The 17213-nt window shown below is 50.2% G+C and overlaps 1 protein-coding gene across 6 annotated transcripts in view; it reads right to left on the minus strand.

Annotated features, from left to right (window-relative positions):
• LOC137375816 (uncharacterized) overlaps positions 1 to 13280 on the minus strand; it is a 59843-nt gene extending 46563 nt beyond the window's left edge. For 5 of the 6 annotated variants that reach the window (XM_068043311.1, XM_068043309.1, XM_068043304.1 and 2 more), the window contains exon 1: positions 12050 to 12431. The gene's annotated coding sequence lies outside the window, so the exon portion shown is untranslated. Of the gene's footprint in view, positions 1 to 12049; positions 12432 to 13209 lie in introns of those variants that run through there. The other variant, XM_068043308.1, reaches the window with a different exon arrangement.
• Between the last annotated feature and the right edge of the window lie 3933 nt (positions 13281 to 17213).

The following is a 17213-nucleotide window of genomic DNA, read 5'->3' on the forward strand; positions in this document are numbered from 1 at the left end:
TCGTAAAATACTGCAGACACTGGAGATCTGAAATTAAAAACAGGAAATGCTGGAAATACTCAGCAGGCCAGACAGCATTAAGTTCAACAATTTCAGATCATAACCACTCCTCCCATTTTTTTGCACAGCAGCTTTAGTGATGATTTTGCAATTGCTATTTGCACCTGCGCTAGACCATCTTTTGTTTCTTTATGTGTCGCAATACCAGCTCCTTTTGTTTTATTTGTTCTAACAGAGACCTATTATTCCATTTCTATCTAGAAAGTCTGTGACTATAGATGAAGGTGGCTCAGGAGATGAACAGATGCAGTGTGGTCAGCAGGAGATGGGTGCAGTGCAGGAGGTGCTTCAGTGGCCCTCTGAGGTCTAACAAGGTGAGTACAATGCAACACCCAGATGACAGGCCCCCAAGTCGGGAGTCACCTGCACACCTATCAGCAGAGTAGCCTAAGGGCACATTGTGCTTAGGAACATTGAGGATATTTGTTCCCAGGTGCACCCAAGCTGTAGGCAATGCTCACACCACAAGCAGTTGTGGAGGAGATGATACTGGAGCCATAGACATCATGGGCTGAATTTTATGAGTCCCTCGATGCCATGGATTGCGGTGGGAGGGCCAGTAAAATTCTGCGGGGGGAGGCCTGCCTCGACCCGTGACCCTGAGAAGGGCCTGCCGCATATTACTGGCGGCGGGGGGACTTCGGTGCAGCCTTCCCTGTGCCTGGCAGTGGATCCTTCATCTGCAAATTAAAATAAACCTAAATGATATGCAAATAAACTTGCCTGCAAGCGGCAGCCGGCAGCCGTCCCACATCGATTTTACTGCCACCGTTCGTTCCAAGGCGAGAACCTAGTGGGGGGTGGGAGGAAAAAACTTTCAGAGCGGGAGGGATGGGGGAGTGGGGAAACCAATTTTTATTGGCTGTGGGGATGGTGGGAAAGGGTTGTGTGTCAAAGGGAACAAATTTCAGGAGGAAACTTCGGGAGATGAAAACAAGATAAATTATGGGGGGAGAGGAAAATTTGTATATAAATTACCCATCGGGGGGGTGGGAGATGGAATTGAAGGCGTAAATAAAATCTTGTTATTTCCTGGAGACCGGGACCTTTAAAAATATTGAACTATACTGTGAAGTGGCGCTGGACGGCATTGCCAGGGATGCGACGGCACCCCCCTCTATGTCATCAGGGGTAGCCTCTCCGCCCCCTCTATTTAAATCAGCCTCCGTGTGTAATATCGCCGGGGCTGTGTGGCGGCAATTCCATGTCAGAAAGCCGCCGAGTTTAAAGCACGCTGTGCGAATAAAATCCAGCCCCATGTGAGTAAGTGACAGGATGCGGTGAAGGGGAGCACCATAGTCCTAACTCTTGACTTTGCAGGAAAAAAAAAAGCACACAATTCACGAGAAAGGGGTCACACCAGTGGTGGAGTGACACATCTCACTATTTGACTGCCATGGAGGAGGAGAAGGTCCTTGAAATTGCCAGGGTGGCAGCTTCGCAGGAAGTTGGTGAGGGCGAGATGGGTGTCCGTCCGAGAGAGGGTGAAAGGATGTTACCATTTCCATATGAAGGGATGGAGCTCCATCCTCATTGGTGTAGTCCATGCAAGTGCATAAGCTGCAATGGATTGCTGCAGCCCTGCGCAAGAAACTACTGACAGAGGAGAGCTTTTCTAACCAATGACTTATGACTCCTGCAGGGCCAGTTGTGGAGGAGTCTTCTTCTTCTTTGGCCTCCTTGTCTCGAAAGACAATGGGTAAGCGCCTGGAGGTGGTTAGTGGTGTGTGGAGCAGCGCCTGGAGTGGCTATAAAGGCCAATTCTAGAGTGACAGGCTCTTCCACAGGTGCTGCAGAAAAATTTGCTTGTCGGGGCTGTTACACAGTTGGCTCTCCCCTTGCGCTTTTGTCTTTTTTCCTGCCAACTGCTAAGTCTCTTCGACTCGCCACTCTTTAGCCCCGCCTTTATGGCTGCTCACCAGCTCTGGCGAACGCTGGCAACTGACTCCCACGACTTGTGATCAATGTCACAGGATTTCATGTCGCGTTTGCAGACGTCTTTAAAGCGGAGACATGGACGGCCAGTGGGTCTGATACCAGTGGCGAGCTCGCTGTACAATGTATGTGTCTTTGGGGATCCTGCCATCTTCCATGCGGCTCACATGGCCAAGCCATCTCAAGCGCCGCTGACTCAGTAGTGTGTATAAGCTGGGGATGTTGGCCGCCTCGATGACTTCTGTGTTGGAGATACGGTCCTGCCACCTGATGCCAAGTATTCTCTGGAGGCAGCGAAGATGGAATGAATTGAGATGTCGCTCTTGGCTGACATACGTTGTCCAGGCCTCGCTGCCATAGAGCAAGGTACTGAGGACACAGGCTTGATACACTCGGACTTTTGTGTTCCGTGTCAGTGCGCCATTTTCCCACACTCTCTTGGCCAATCTGGACATAGCAGTGGAAGCCTTTCCCATGCGCTTGTTGATTTCTGCATCTAGAGACAGGTTACTGGTGATAGTTGAGCCTAGGTAGGTGAACTCTTGAACCACTTCCAGAGTGTGGTCGCCAATATTGATGGATGGAGCATTTCTGACGTCCTGCCCCATGATGTTCGTTTTCTTGAGGCTGATGGTTAGGCCAAATTCATTGCAGGCAGCCGCAAACCTGTCGATGAGACTCTGCAGACACTCTTCAGTGTGAGATGTTAAAGCAGCATCGTCAGCAAAGAGGAGTTCCCTGATGAGGACTTTCCGTACTTTGGACTTCGCTCTTAGACGGGGAAGGTTGAACAACCTGCCCCCTGATCTTGTGTGGAGGAAAATTCCTTCTTCAGAGGACTTGAACGCATGTGAAAGCAGCAGGGAGAAGAAAATCCCAAAAAGTGTGGGTGCGAGAACACAGCCCTGTTTCACGCCACTCAGGATAGGAAAGGGCTCTGATGAGGAGTCACCATGTTGAATTGTGCCTTTCATATTGTCATGGAATGAGGTGATGATACTTAGTAGCTTTGGTGGACATCCAATCTTTTCTAGTCGTCTGAAGAGACCACGTCTGCTGACGAGGTCAAAGGCTTTGGTGAGATCAATGAAAGCAATGTGGAGGGGCATCTGTTGTTCGCGGCATTTCTCCTGTATCTGACGAAGGGAGAACAGCATGTCAACGGTTGATCTCTCTGCACGAAGGAGTAGCTGTCAGCAGCAATTTCAGAGGAGGAAGATGGCATCTGAGGCACCACCGTCACAGCAGTCAAGTGCTCCCTCAACCAGCTCACCTCGGTTGAGCCTCACGTGAGTTTAGAACAGATGGCAGAAGGTGACCAACACTTCATGTGCAAGCAGGGGCCGGTGACGGAGGCAGGGGCAACTGTTGGCAGTCCCCTTTGGAGGATGGAGGACAGCTCCAGCCATGCTCAGCTGTGCGGAGATGCAGAGCCTCGGGGATCACATGCAAGGCGGATCTTTCTGGAGCAGCAAAGGCAGATGTGTGCCTAAATGCTGGAGTTACCTGAGGCAGTGCGGAGCCTTCGGCAGAGAATGGCGGAGTCCATTCATGAGATGTGTTCCGCAATGTCTCAGGCGCATGAGCTCCTCCGTTGAAAGAGTGGCCAACCTTGTGGAAAGCCAAATGTAGCATCACGCTGATTGGATGCAGGATCATCGCACTGCCATGCACAGAATGAACGTCACATTCTGTAGCATTGACCAGTCAGTTGCATTGATGGCGCAAAGATCCATCAACGGACAACCAGATGCCTTTCAGCTGCTGGTTCCCTCGGACATGCATGTGCGCCATGAAAAGGCTGGGGCAGGCATGGATGATGTCGAGGGCGCCACCCCTCACGGGACACCTTCATCAATGGCTGCCCCCTTGGCCCCTCTGACTGAGGTACCATTTATACAGCAAGCCCCCATGACCAAAACTGCCCCTGCATTGACGCAGGTGGGCCAGCTTGTGGTGGTGCTCCCACTAGCACCTTAATGACTCCACTTCTGCCTCAGCCACAGGGTGAGAACCCCATAGGCGCAGCCGCATGCAAACGGTGCCACGCCAGTAGTTTCACTTTGGGGTTCACTTGGGTGACTTTTGTAATGCTTCTGTTCACTGACTAACCCTCCATGGAATGAAATGGTTCATGACAGCACCCTGATTTGTGATCCCATTGTCCCATTGTTTTGAGGGCATTACGGCACCAGCATGATGAAGTGGATGTGCAATGCAAAGGTGAATGGTCAGGAACACTGTGTGGCTGGTGTACATGTGTCTTCCAGGCATTGTGGGGAAACAGCAGACATGACCGTAACTTCTTCATTAAGAAAATCCTTATTGATTGCTGTGGATTCCAAGCTACAGACATCTTCTGCCTGCAGGACTTCGCCAGTGGTGGACATTTTGACGTGACGTTCAAGAATGTGGCGGGATGCATCAAGTTCCTGAAGGTGTTCAAGGAGAAAGGAAACCTGGCGCCGCTGTTCATCCTCAAAGTGGAGCCACTCTTCAGGCTGCCGTCACAACGTGACCGGGTGGTGACAATCCACCTCTACAACCCTCATGTCCCTGTCATGGATGCACTCGCCTTCCTCACCAGGTACGTCGAGGTTGCTGGCAGCAGTACTGATGTCAGGGACCCATTTGGGATTTGAACCAGCAAGCGACAGGTCAAGGTGACCTTGAAGGTCGATGCCAACGGAGCCATCATCCATCCCCCCTCCAGCTTCACTAATCGGGGGAAGTCGAGGCTTATTGGTCCACGCTGGGCAGCCCAGAGTTTGTCGTACCTGTGGCAAATCTGGTCACATGGCAGCTAACTGCAGCACAGTCGTCTGCAAGAAGGAAGGCCATCAGACCAAGGACTGCAACCTGAGTGGTGGCGCACGCCACCTCTACAAAACCTGCCCCAAACACAGTTATGCACAGGTGGCAAGGTCCAAGGAAAGACCGGGAGAAGGAACAGAGAACGCGTCTGGTGCTGGGAGGGAGACAAGCAATCCTCCTTGCAGCAAGGAAAGTCTATCTGAGAAGGAGAAGAAAGGGGAGGCAGCTGCAACTAGCGACCCAACACCTACCCCGTGCCTGGAAACCTCTTCTCTAAAGACAGAATCAATGGAGGAGGCAGCAAATGGACAAACTGGTCAGTGGCAAGTGGCAAAAAGTAAAACCACAAGGAAGAAGCCTCCAAAAAAGGAACTGATCACCACCTAAACCAGTGGCAAGAAGAGGCTACCGTCTGAGACAGACTACGGCAGCTGCTCTTCATTGGACGGGGAAGGGCCGGAAAGATGGCACATGCAAAAGAAGCGGCAGAACCCAAAGGAGCTGGAAGAGCAAGGCCCCCAGCTCCATGGCACTGGAAGCTGTGACAGGACCAGAGCGCCCCAACCCCAAAGCGACGATCCCAGCGAGATGCCCAGCGCACCCCAGCTCCGGGAGACCGAGAGCAGCGAAGCGTCTGGTGCACTCCTGCTCCGGGAAGCTGGGAGCAGTGATGTCTTTGAGGAGGTACAGAGGGGAAAGACACCACCAGCAGAGGACAGCTCAAGCCTTGCTGCCTACAAGAACCACCCCCCGCCCCCCCCCCCCCGATGCCACCCCAGCAGAACAAACCCCCCATGAGTAACCAGGAGGGGTTTCTGAGCCCAACGAATGTAAAACAGCTTGTGTGCACTATGGATATGCAGGAACATACCCAAGGACTGGGACTAGCAAGGACAACTGGTGTGGTAAGCAATACCCAACTTTAAAATGGGTATAAAGATTGCTTCGATTAAAGTGCGTAGCATTAAATCCACTACGCGATGTGTTTCGACCTTGGGTTACCTCGCCAAGGTCAAAGCCGACCTACTGTTTCTGCAGGAGTGTGGAATCCCGCACCTCAGCTCTTACAGACAATGGTCGCGATGATGGGCCCACAGGCCATCGATCTGGTTAGGGGGGAATGATTCCCATTCCTCCGGCCTGGGTATTCTGCTGCGGGGAGGCAACTTCACCATCTCCGAGGTTAAGGAGGTGGTGAGCGGTCGCCTCCTCGTAGCAGACGTAATGTACAACACTGCTCCACTCCGGTTAATCAACATGTACGCCCCGGTTCAATGCAACAAGCAACTGACCATCCTCCAGCAGTTCCCACTGCTGCTGACGACATCCAGGCTGGTCATTCTTGGCGGTGACTTCAACTGCATCATTGATGCAGCTGGATGATCTGGCAGTGACGACAGCAAACTAGACACTATGTCCAGATTCCTAATGGAAACAGTAAAAGATGCCAAGATGCACGATGTCTTCAGCAACCCTGCAGACGGAGCGCAGCGTAGATACACCTGGTCAAGACCAGACAGGTCTGCCCATTCCAGGATTGACTTCCTGTTTGTGTCCCATGCATTCACGGTCAGATCCACCAACGTCAAGCCGGTGTACTTCTCTGACCACTGCCTCTTACTGGCCTACTGGATGACCAGCGGGTTGGCAGGGGTACATGGAAGCTCAATGTTACACTGCTAACCCCAGAGAACGTTGAGGAACTCAAAAGGGATTACAAAGGTTGGAGAACCATGAAACCCCTCTTTGAGTCTCCAGTTCACTGGTGGGAAGTGATCAAGGTGAACATCAAGAGGTTCTTTATCCTAAAAGGTATTCAGAGGGCAAGAGAGAGAGACAGAGGGAAATATCCCGACTCCAGAAAAGAATGCAAAATCTGCTCCGGCTGCAGTCAATGGGGATCGAGGTCAAGGGGGATCTCCAAGAGGTGAAGAGGCAGCAGGCCTCGCTCTTTGCCACGGTGGCCTCCAAGATCATCTTCTGGTCCAGAGTCCGCTCCGTTGAGCAGGATGAGATGTGCTCGTGTTTCTTCTTCCAAAAGGCACGCAGAGAGAGCTCTGTGATTAGCAGCCTGAAGGAAGAGGATGGCCTGGTAACGTCGTCGCAGTCCGACGTACTAAGGATTAACAAATCCTTTTATGCTGGGCTGTACGACGTGAAGTTCATGGACAGCACGGCTTCCCAGTCCTTCCTGTCATCTATCACGGAGGTCTTAGATGACAGCATGCGGGAGAGTCTGGACAAACCGATAACTCTGGACGAGTTGAGGCCTTAGAGATGAGTAAAACTCCCGGAAGCAACGGCTTACTGGTTGAGTTGTATTCGACTCTGTGGGACTGGATCGGCCCAGACCTGCTGGAAATGTATGAGAGCATCTTCTGGCTGGCAGAATCCATGAGGTAAGGCATCATCACCCTCATCTACAAGCAGAAGGGGGAGAGGGAGGAAACCAGAAATTGGCGGCCTATCTCACTGCTTAATGTAGACTACAAGATTCTGTCCAAAGTCATTGCCAGTCGGGTCAAGTCTGCTCTGGAGTTGGTGATTCACCCTAACCAGACCTATACTGTACCTCGCAGGAAGATCTCTGATAGCCTCACGCTACTCAGGGATACGATCACCTATGTACAGGACAGGGGAGTGGACACCTGCCTCATCAGCTTGGACCAGGAAAAGGCTTTTGACAAGATATCGCACATATACACGTGCTTTCCAAAATGGGGTTTGGGGAGGGAATCTGCAATTGGATCAAACTGGTCTGCACAAATATCAGTAGTGCAGTCTCAATCGATGGGTGAGAATTAAAATGTTTCCCGATCAAATCTGGAGTAAGACAGGGCTGTCCTTCTCTCTCCTGCCTTGTTTGTCTGCTATATTGAACCTTTTGCTGAGTCCATTAGGAAGGATGCGGGCATAAGAGGACTGACAATCCCAGGCAGCGGAGACACTCAGGTTAAAGCCGCCCTGTACATGAACGACGTTGCCGTCTTCTGTTCAGATCCGCTGTCCGTTCACAGACTGATGAGCATGTGTGACCAGTTTGAACTGGCCTCAATAGCCAAAGTAAATTGTGGCAAGAGTGAGTCCATGTTCTTTGGGAACTGGGCCGACCGATCCAGTGTTCCCTTCACCGTCAGGTCAGACTACCTGAAGATGCTGGAATATGGTTCGGAAGGGCCGGGGCATGCGCCAAAACCTGGAAGGAGCGAGTAGCCATGGTACACCATAAACTGAGCATGTGGAAGCAGCGTTCTCTCTCCCTTGTGGGTACGAACCTGGTCATCAGGTGCGAGGCGATCACGTTGTTACTGTATGTGGCGCAGGTCTGGCCCATACCCCAGCCCTGTCCCGTAGATAGGCGATCGTATCCCTGAGTACTGCGAGGCTATCAGAGGTCTTCCTGCTGGGTACAGTACAGGTCTGGTAAGGGTGAATCACCAATTCCAGAGCAGACTTGACCAGACTGGCGATGACTTTGGCAAGAATCTTGTAGTCTACATTAAGCCATGAGATGGCCGCCAATTTCTGATTTCCGCCCTCTCCCCTTCCGCTTGTAGATGAGGGTGATTATACCTTTCCTGATGGATTCTGACATGCTGCCGGCCATTTTCCGCTTTACCTGGAGATGCAAAATGGACCGGGTCCGGAGGGGCATGACTTTCAAACCGCTGGATAAAGGCGGGAAAAATGTTCCCAACGTTGCCCTCATCCTGATGACCACCTTTGTGTGCGGCTGCATCAAATTGCGTCGAGCTCCAGTACGCAAACACCAAGTGTCAATGCCTGCTGAGGTTCTATCTGTCCCCAGTGTTGCGAAGGATGGGTCTTGCCACATTGCCACGGAACGCTCCATTCAGTTGGACCGGGCCGTACCACCTATCCTTTGTGGAAAAGTTTGTGCATAAAAACACTTTGACCACCATCCATCAGGCAGTGGTCTGCATGGAATGTTCTCAAGGCCCTACAGGAAAAGGAGATGGTGAATCCTGTCGCTTGGTTCTCCAAGTAGACTGCCAAAGTCATTTGGCAGAACGCCTCATCACCAGAACTTTCAAACAAGCACCAAGACGTAGCTTGGCTGGTGGTGAGAAGGGCCCTCCTTGTCAGATCTTTCCTGCACGGCCGGAATCTCACCGCCTCCGCATGCTGCCCCCGAGGTGGCTGTGCTGGGGACGAGACTGTTGCCCACCTCCTTCTGGAATTGCAAAGCAGGTGTGGAAAGAGATAGAGTGGTTTTTGTCGAGGCCTCATCCCAAGCAGCTTTGTAACACAGGAGTCTGTGCTCTACGGGCTGTTCCCAGGGACGCACACTGCGATAAACATCAACTGCTGCTGGAGGACCATCAATTCAGTGAAAGACACTCTTTGGTCTACCCGAAACTTGCTGGTCTTCCAGCGCAAACAGTTGTCCACGACCGAATGTTGCAGATTGGCACATTCCAAGGTCCAGGACTACGTGCTGAAGGACGCACTAAAGATTGGGGCAGCTGCCACAAAGGCTCAATGGGGAAAGACCACTGTGTAAGGTCCTCCCACCAAAGTGAACTGAGGGGCTGGACCCATGGGAAACCCCTCGGGCTGTATACACCAAATATGGGTTTGCTGTAAAATGTACATGGCATGTAAAATGGAATGGAAGGGTTGTGGGGCAACTCACTCCTATATTGAAGAAAATGGATTTCCTTAGCACTTCCTGAAATGTCAACTTGGTGCTGTTTTGACCTGTTCTGTAATGTATTTTTCACAGATTTTTATGAATAAAGTATATTTTTGGGGAAATAAAAGCAGACAGGTCTGCATGGCAGGCATTTTGAATGCAGCCACTCCTTGCCAAATGCCATCCAGGATATGCCGTCGTCAGGAGAAGAATGCCTGGATCAATGTGGCCCTAGCTTCCCTGCCATCCTGGTCAATGGTTTGACATGTCAGTTGGACCTCTGAAAGGCCTTGCAGTGCAGATCACTGTGCTCCACCAAGTTCCTCCTCCGAAGACATATCCCATTCCTCCGCATCGTTCTTCCCAAGGTCCACACCTCTCTGGAGGGCCATGTTGTGAAAAGCTCAGCATACCACCCCCATGCAAGAAACCCTTAAGGGAGCATACTGGAGGGTGCACCTCCCCTACCCCAGACTGGTACTGGAACTGTATCTCCAGGAGTCCAATGGCCTGCTCAATGGTGGCCCTTGTGCTGAGATGGCAGCTGTTGTAGCTTCTCTGTTGTAGGGTGGCACACAGGTGTCAGCAACTATTTCTTCAATGGATAACCCTCGTCTGCTAGAAGCGGACATGGGGGCCTGGATTTTATTTTCAGTGGTGGCCATAAAAGGTGGAGGTCCACATGCACGGTTTTTACTCCGCGGAGCTGCCGCAATATTATACGCGGAAGCTCATTTACATGGCTGGGGTAGACTGCCAACCCGCCCCCATGACGTGGAGGAGCCGGGTGCTCAGTCCTGGCAATGGCGTCCAGCGCCATTCAGCAGGCAACAGCGTCTTTAAAGGGCTTCAAGCCCTTCCATTGAAATTGAATTTTGAAAGTTACAGCCATTATAAATTTAATGTAAAAAATGTAAAAGATTCAAGCCCCTCTCCCACCACCTCCCCCATGAGCAAACAATTTATTGCTTGCCCTTCCCCACCACACAACAAACACTTACCTTGTGATCCCGACGTTCCCCCACCAAAGTTGATAAACTAGGAACTACACTCCTTCCCATCACCCCCAGATCAACTGAACACGTTTAACCGCCACCCCCGCTCCCCGCCGCCACCTGAACTGAAAACTTACCTGCTCCCCCCAACTAGTGTTCCACCGAATGGAGATCCGAAGACGCGGGAGTCCTGGCAACCGACCTCAATATCAGAGTGGGACGGCCGGCGGCAGCAGGTAAGGCATTAATTCATTCATTACCATACATTAACATATTGAAATTTCAGCCCTGTCTCCGAGTGGTGAGGGGGCAGCCACAAGGCCTCATTGCCGCCGGTAATATGGGACGGGGCCTTCCTGGCGTCAAGGCCCGTGGCTGGCCTCTCCCGGAGGCATTTTCCAGGCCCCCTCCGCCCCCCCCCCCGCCATCACCCCTGATGTCAGTGGGGCTGGTAAAATTCAGCCCAGTGTCTCTGGTGTCATGAACAACTGTGACACCTGTGATTGCCTGTGGAAGAAGGCGATATGGCAACCATAAGGAAACCTTGCACAAACCTGCAGAAAGCACCTGAATTCCTTCTTATTTATAAATGCCCCTGGCTGCTCTGTCCTGCACCTGAGGGAATCTTGCCATGGAGACAAAGCCCATGGCTCTCTGTGCCTGAGTGGCCCCATCAGTTTGAAACTTAATGTACTCTGATGCCCTCTTATACAAGGGATCCATCACCTGCCTTATACTAAGATGGGCGGCCGAATGCAAGATACCACACAGGCTGGCTGACACCCCTTGAAATGTCCCAGAGGCAAAGATGTTTAAGGCCATGGTCACATTTACAGCTACTGGCAGGGTGTGCCCATGTGACCAGCAAGGCCTGAGGCCCTCCTCTGTGAGGGCACAAAGATCAGCAACCACCTGAGTCTTTTGCAGTGTACCTTTTTGTGAGTGGGTCCTCCAATAAAACATTGCTGGATCTGCTTTTAGTTAAACACAACCAATTTTCAACAAAACATCTCACCGAGAAATACCACACCCTGGAAGCATCATTATGGCATTTGTAGTTTCCATAGTTTTCCTTCTGCATCCGCTGCCTCTTTGGGTATCACTCTGCTGAAATGCAGCTTTTATGTCAATAGATCTACACTCCCATGAATATGTGGCCAAAAGAGCAAAAAAGATTGATAAGATTACCTTTCCAGCTATAGGAGTGTCCACTCTAACATCGGTATCACCCAGTGTTACAACCGAGACAGGAGGAGTGCACTATCATTTCTAGTTCCACTTCGCCAAGGTCACAACATATATTTAAATGTTTATCCAGATACTGATGTGGTCAGATACTCCACTCTTGATCCCAGAATAAGATACACCAACTAGCTTTCTTTAATAGGTAACAAAATTATCCATTTAGTATCAAAACAAGACTTATCCAGTAACAAAGCAAAGCAGTAACATACAGATTGAAATATGATAGTTCCCTTATTAAATTAGCCCCTCATACACTTACATTCACACTGAGAAAAATACAGAAATTCTCTGCAGAGGTTTGTTACAAAAAAAACAAAAAGGAATACTTTGGCCAAATACTTGCCAATTCTTGAAGAAAAAAAAGAGAACATATGGAAAGATGTTGGTTGTCCCTTTTTTGTCTGGTGTTCCAGTTACGCATAGCCAGCTGTCACTGGGATCTTCCGAGAACAGTACTTTCTTGGCGGCGTTGAGGATCAGTGTGGCAGAAATGCAGCAACAGTTTCAGTCTGTTTCTTACACTTGCTTCTCATGGCTTCTTAAACAGATCGAAAAGCTGGCAGACTTTTCAAACAGATGGAACAAGCAGAGCTGCAGTTAGCTCCCTTGGCAAGTTTTCTCCAAGTGTTTTTTTTAAACACTGTCCACACTCAGAACTCTGTCCAAAGTGAAACCAAAAACAATCTCTCCAAAAGCGAAAATTCACATATCAGATCAAAAAACCCCTGACCCTCATAAATCTTGCCTTGTCGCTTCTCTGTAAACAATTCCCCTTAGTCTGAGGTTTCTGTTCTTTATTTATCTTAATCACATGATTTCCAGCAAAAGGTTGTTTTCAATAACATCTCAAGTGCCCCCTTGGTGACCTTTAAAAACACAGAGTCCAGTAACGATGAAATCTTCAGCCTCCAAAAAATGAATCCATTTATTTTTCCACTGTTGAATATCTTTTTTGGTGTTAATTTAGTTTTTTGTAAAAGTATCCCACTGGCCTTTCTATACCTGATTCAACATCTTGTAACAACACTGCACCAACCCCCAGGTCACTAGCATCAATTGCTACCTTGAAGAGCTTAGTGAAATTTGGAGCAGCCAAATTGAACCCAGGCAAAGCAGCTGGATTTCCCCAAAAACTGGTTCATTAATCAAAATGGCTTTCAGCCTCGCAAAAGATGTTTTGCACTCCCCTGACCACACTACCTTGGTTTTCCTTTTTTGTAGCAAATCTGTCAGTGGAGCAGCTATAGTAATAAAATTTAGTACAAACTTGCAGTAGAAACCACACATCCCTAAAAATCTCACAATTTCTCATTTAGTCTTAGGGGTAGGGAACTCCACCAAATGCCTCCAGGAGAGGGCTGTCACACACGCCGACACCATGAGGGCCTGGCCCGATATTGTTGGCGGCGGCGAGGCCTCATGGTGCCCCCTCCCCCCACCCCATGCTCGGTGATGGCACTGCCATTAACATATGTAAATAAATATAATCACTGAATTAATTACCTGTACATTTGTGCCATCCGTCCCGGTGCAATATTCGTGCCACTGGCCGGCACTCCTGTGCCTTCGGATCCTTGTCTGGGGAATTAAGGTGGAACACTGGTGTGGAGGGGGAAGGAGGCAGGTTTCTCAATGCAGGGGTGGGGTGGGGAGTGGAGTCAAAGTCATATCATTGGTGGGAAGGGTTATAGTGCAAAGTTTATGTATTTTGTGGGTGGGGGGGGGGAAGGTCAGGGAGGAGAGGGCAAGTAACTAACTTTAATGGTTATTAGTTGGGGGTGTGAGAGGGGCAATTTAAATGGATTTAAATGTTTTTATTACCTGTTCCTTTAAATAGTTAAATTGAATGGTAGGGCTCAAAGTCCTTTACAAACTGCGTCAGCGCCTGCGCACATGCCCCTTCCACATCATAAGTGGGGGGGGGTTGTGGTCTGCCCCAGCTATTTAAATGAGCCGCTGCGCTTAATATAGTGACTGCTCCATGACATACAGCCCGCGCAGACGGGCCACCATTGTTTTCACCGGCTGCCGATTTTGGCAGCGGGACTATAAATTTCAACCCCACGTAAGGTTGTACATCCTGGCTTGTCCCTACAGACTCTTAAATGCCATGAGTAGCCTTGTTAGGTCTTCTTGTTGTTCTGCATCTAAATATCCAATCTCCCTTACAATTCAGTATCAGCTAACCGGATAGTAGGAGGTTCAATTTGAAAATGGTCGAGGCCTCCTTCTGCCTCATCCTCACTATCCCTTTCATCCTTCACTGGCCCTATTACCGAACATACCTGTGCTTGCTTATCCTCCTCCCAGTGATGATATTGTTTCAACATATTGATATGATACAGCCAATTCTTTTTCCGGTGATCTGGGATGTCAACTTACTTGACCAATTCTTTTGACCACTCTATATGGACCACTGAATCGTGCTTTCAGCGATTCACCTTGGAAAGACTGTAATAATAACACCTCATCCCCTGGTTGAAATGTTCAGGTCTTAGCATACTTGTCTGCCCATTTCTTCATGGTTGTTTGGGAAGCTTTAAAGTGTTCCTGAGCCACTTTTCAGGCTCTTGCGAGCCATTCCTGGAACACAGTTACATAACCTAACACAGAATATTCATCCCTCGGTTCTAAAAACCTTTCTTTAATTAGTTTCAGAGGATCTCTTATCTCATGTCCATAAACTAATTCAGAAGGACTGAAACCAGTGGACTTATTAGGTGAATCCCTAGTGGCAAACAAAAGAAATTCTAGCACTTTATCCCTATCATGGGGATATTCATGACAGTATGCCCTGATCCCCCCCATGCCCCCTTCCCCCCACCCCTCCTCCTCACACCCCCTTCCCAGCTCACCCCCCCATCCCTCCCCCTCACACCCCCTTCCTCTCGCACCCCATTCCCTACCCCCCTGCACCCCCCCCCCTCGCACCCCTCCTTCTTGCACCCCCTCCCCCCCCCACACCTCCTCCCCTCCCCCCGGCATCCACCTATCCCTGAGCAGGGCCCTAACAACCCCACTGCCTTGTGGGCATCTCAGGAGAGACCAAGGCTAAGGGAGTAAACCTGAACAGAAAATCCAGAGTGGAACCCCAAAGGCAGTCATGTGTCACCTTTGGCATGTTTCCGGCAGTTCTGCACACACCGGTGCCAAACATCGTCCTCTGCACTCCTTTGGAACCCACCAGGAAGGCAGAGAGGGGGGTTTTGACGCTTGGGCAACTCACAACCTCCATACATCCGCCCAGGCATGCGCCATGTAGAGGTCACTCCATAGTCGCCTCACAGCGACCAAAACAACACGGAAGGTAGCAGTTACGGGTTATAAGTCCAGCTCAATTGGCGTAGAGCTTGGGCGCCACGGGTTGCCTTTGTCACATCTCACTGGACAGCTACCGCCCGCCTCAAACCGGGCAGCCCCCGGTCAGTAAGGTTCTGTCCCGCCACAGTCCACCTGCTTCAATGGGTGCTTGGAGCTCAGGGTCATTGCCCGACAAGTGGACTGTAACACCGCACCAAACAGAACAACAAAAAATGGAAAGAAGGTACCAGCCCTTCGTTTTGCAAGTTGGAACGTCAGAACTATGTGTCCTGGCCTGTCGGAAGACCTTACACAAATCAATGATTCTCAGAAGACCGCCATCATTAACAACGAGCTCAGTAGACTCAATGTGGATATTGCAGCACCTCGGGAGATACGCCTCCCTGCGAGCGGATCTCTGAGAGAGCAAGACTCCACCTTCTTCTGGCAGGGTAGGGATCCTGAAGAACCAAGACAGCATGGAGTGGGCTTCGCCATCATAAACTCTTTGCTCAGCATGATAGAGCCACCTTCAAATGGTTCGGAACACATACTGTCCATCCGACTGCTTACCGTCTCTGGTCCAGTACACCTACTCAGCATCTATGCTCCAATACTTTGCTCTCCACCTGAAGTTAAAGACCAGTTCTACGAGGAACTCCATAATATCATTAGTAGCATTTCCAATACTGAACATTTGTTCCTGCTGGGGGACTTTAACGCCAGGGTTGGGGCCGACCATGACTCATGGACCTCCTGCTTTGGGCGCTATGGCATTGGAAGGATGAATGAGAATGGACAGAGACTGCTGGAGTTGTATACCTATCACAACCTCTGCATTACCAACTCGTTCTTTCATACTAAACCCTGTCACCAGGTTTCTTGGAGGCACCCAAGATCACGTCGTTGGCACCAGCTGGATCTCATCATCACAAGGTGAGCCTCTATAAACAGTGTCCAAATCACACGCAGCTTCCACGGTGCGGATTGCGACACCGACCACTCCCTGGTGTGCAGCAAAGTTAGACTCAAACCAAAGAAGCTGCATCACTCCAAGCAGAAGGGCTGCCCGCACATCAACACTAGCAGAATTTCTTACCCACAGCTGTTACAGAAGTTTCTAAATTCACTTGAAAAAGCCCTTCAAAACACTCCGACAGGGGATGCAGCAACGAAGTGAGCCCACATCAGAGGCGCCATCTATGACTCAGCAATGACCACCTATGGCAAACGTGTAAAGCAGAATGCAGATTGGTTCCAATCTCACTTTGAAGAGCAGGAACCTGTCATAGCCGCTAAGCGCATTGCACTGTTGAACTGCAAGAAAGCCCCGAGCGAGTTAACATCCGTAGGACTTAAAGCAGCCAGAAGCGCTGCACGAATGACTACTGGCAACACCTATGGAGTTGTATTCAGCTTCCTCCGACACCGGAAACATCAGAGGAATGTATGATGGCATTAAGAGAACTTTCGGGCCAACCATCAGGAAGCTTGCCCCCCTCAAGTCTAAATCAGGGGACACGATTACTGACCAATGCAAGCAAATGGACCGCTGGGTGGAGCACTACCTAGAACTGTACTCCAGGGAAAATGTTGTCACTGCGACCGCCCTCAATGCAGCCCAGTCTCTGCCAGTCATGGATGAGCTGGATGAACAGCCAACAAAATCGGAACTCAGTGATGCCATTGATTCTCTAGCCAGTGGAAAAGCCCCTGGGAAGGATGGCATTACCCCTGAAATAATCAAGAGTGCCAAGCCTGCTATACTTTCAGCACTCCATGAACTGCTTTGCCTGTACCACAGGACATGCGCGATGCCAATTTCATCACCCTCTATAAGAACAAGGGTGACTGCAACAACTACCGTGGAATCTCCCTGCTCAGCATAGTGGGAAAGTCTTCGCTCGAGTCGCTTTAAACAGGCTCCAGAAGCTGGCTGAGCGCGTCTACCCTGAGGCACAGTGTGGCTTCAGAGCAGAGAGATCCACCATTTACATGCTGTTCTCCCTTCGCCAGCTACAGGAGAAATGCCGCGAACAACAGATGCCCCTCTACGTTGCTTTCATTGATCTCACCAAAGCCTTTGACCTCGTCAGCAGACGTGGTCTCTTCAGATTACTAGCAAAGATCGGATGTCCACCAAAGCTACTAAGTATCATCACCTCATTCTATGACAATATGAAAGGCACAATTCAGCATAGCAGCGC

This window comes from Heterodontus francisci, chromosome 12, assembly GCF_036365525.1.
Source record: "Heterodontus francisci isolate sHetFra1 chromosome 12, sHetFra1.hap1, whole genome shotgun sequence".
Classification (NCBI taxonomy): Eukaryota; Metazoa; Chordata; class Chondrichthyes; order Heterodontiformes; family Heterodontidae; genus Heterodontus; species Heterodontus francisci.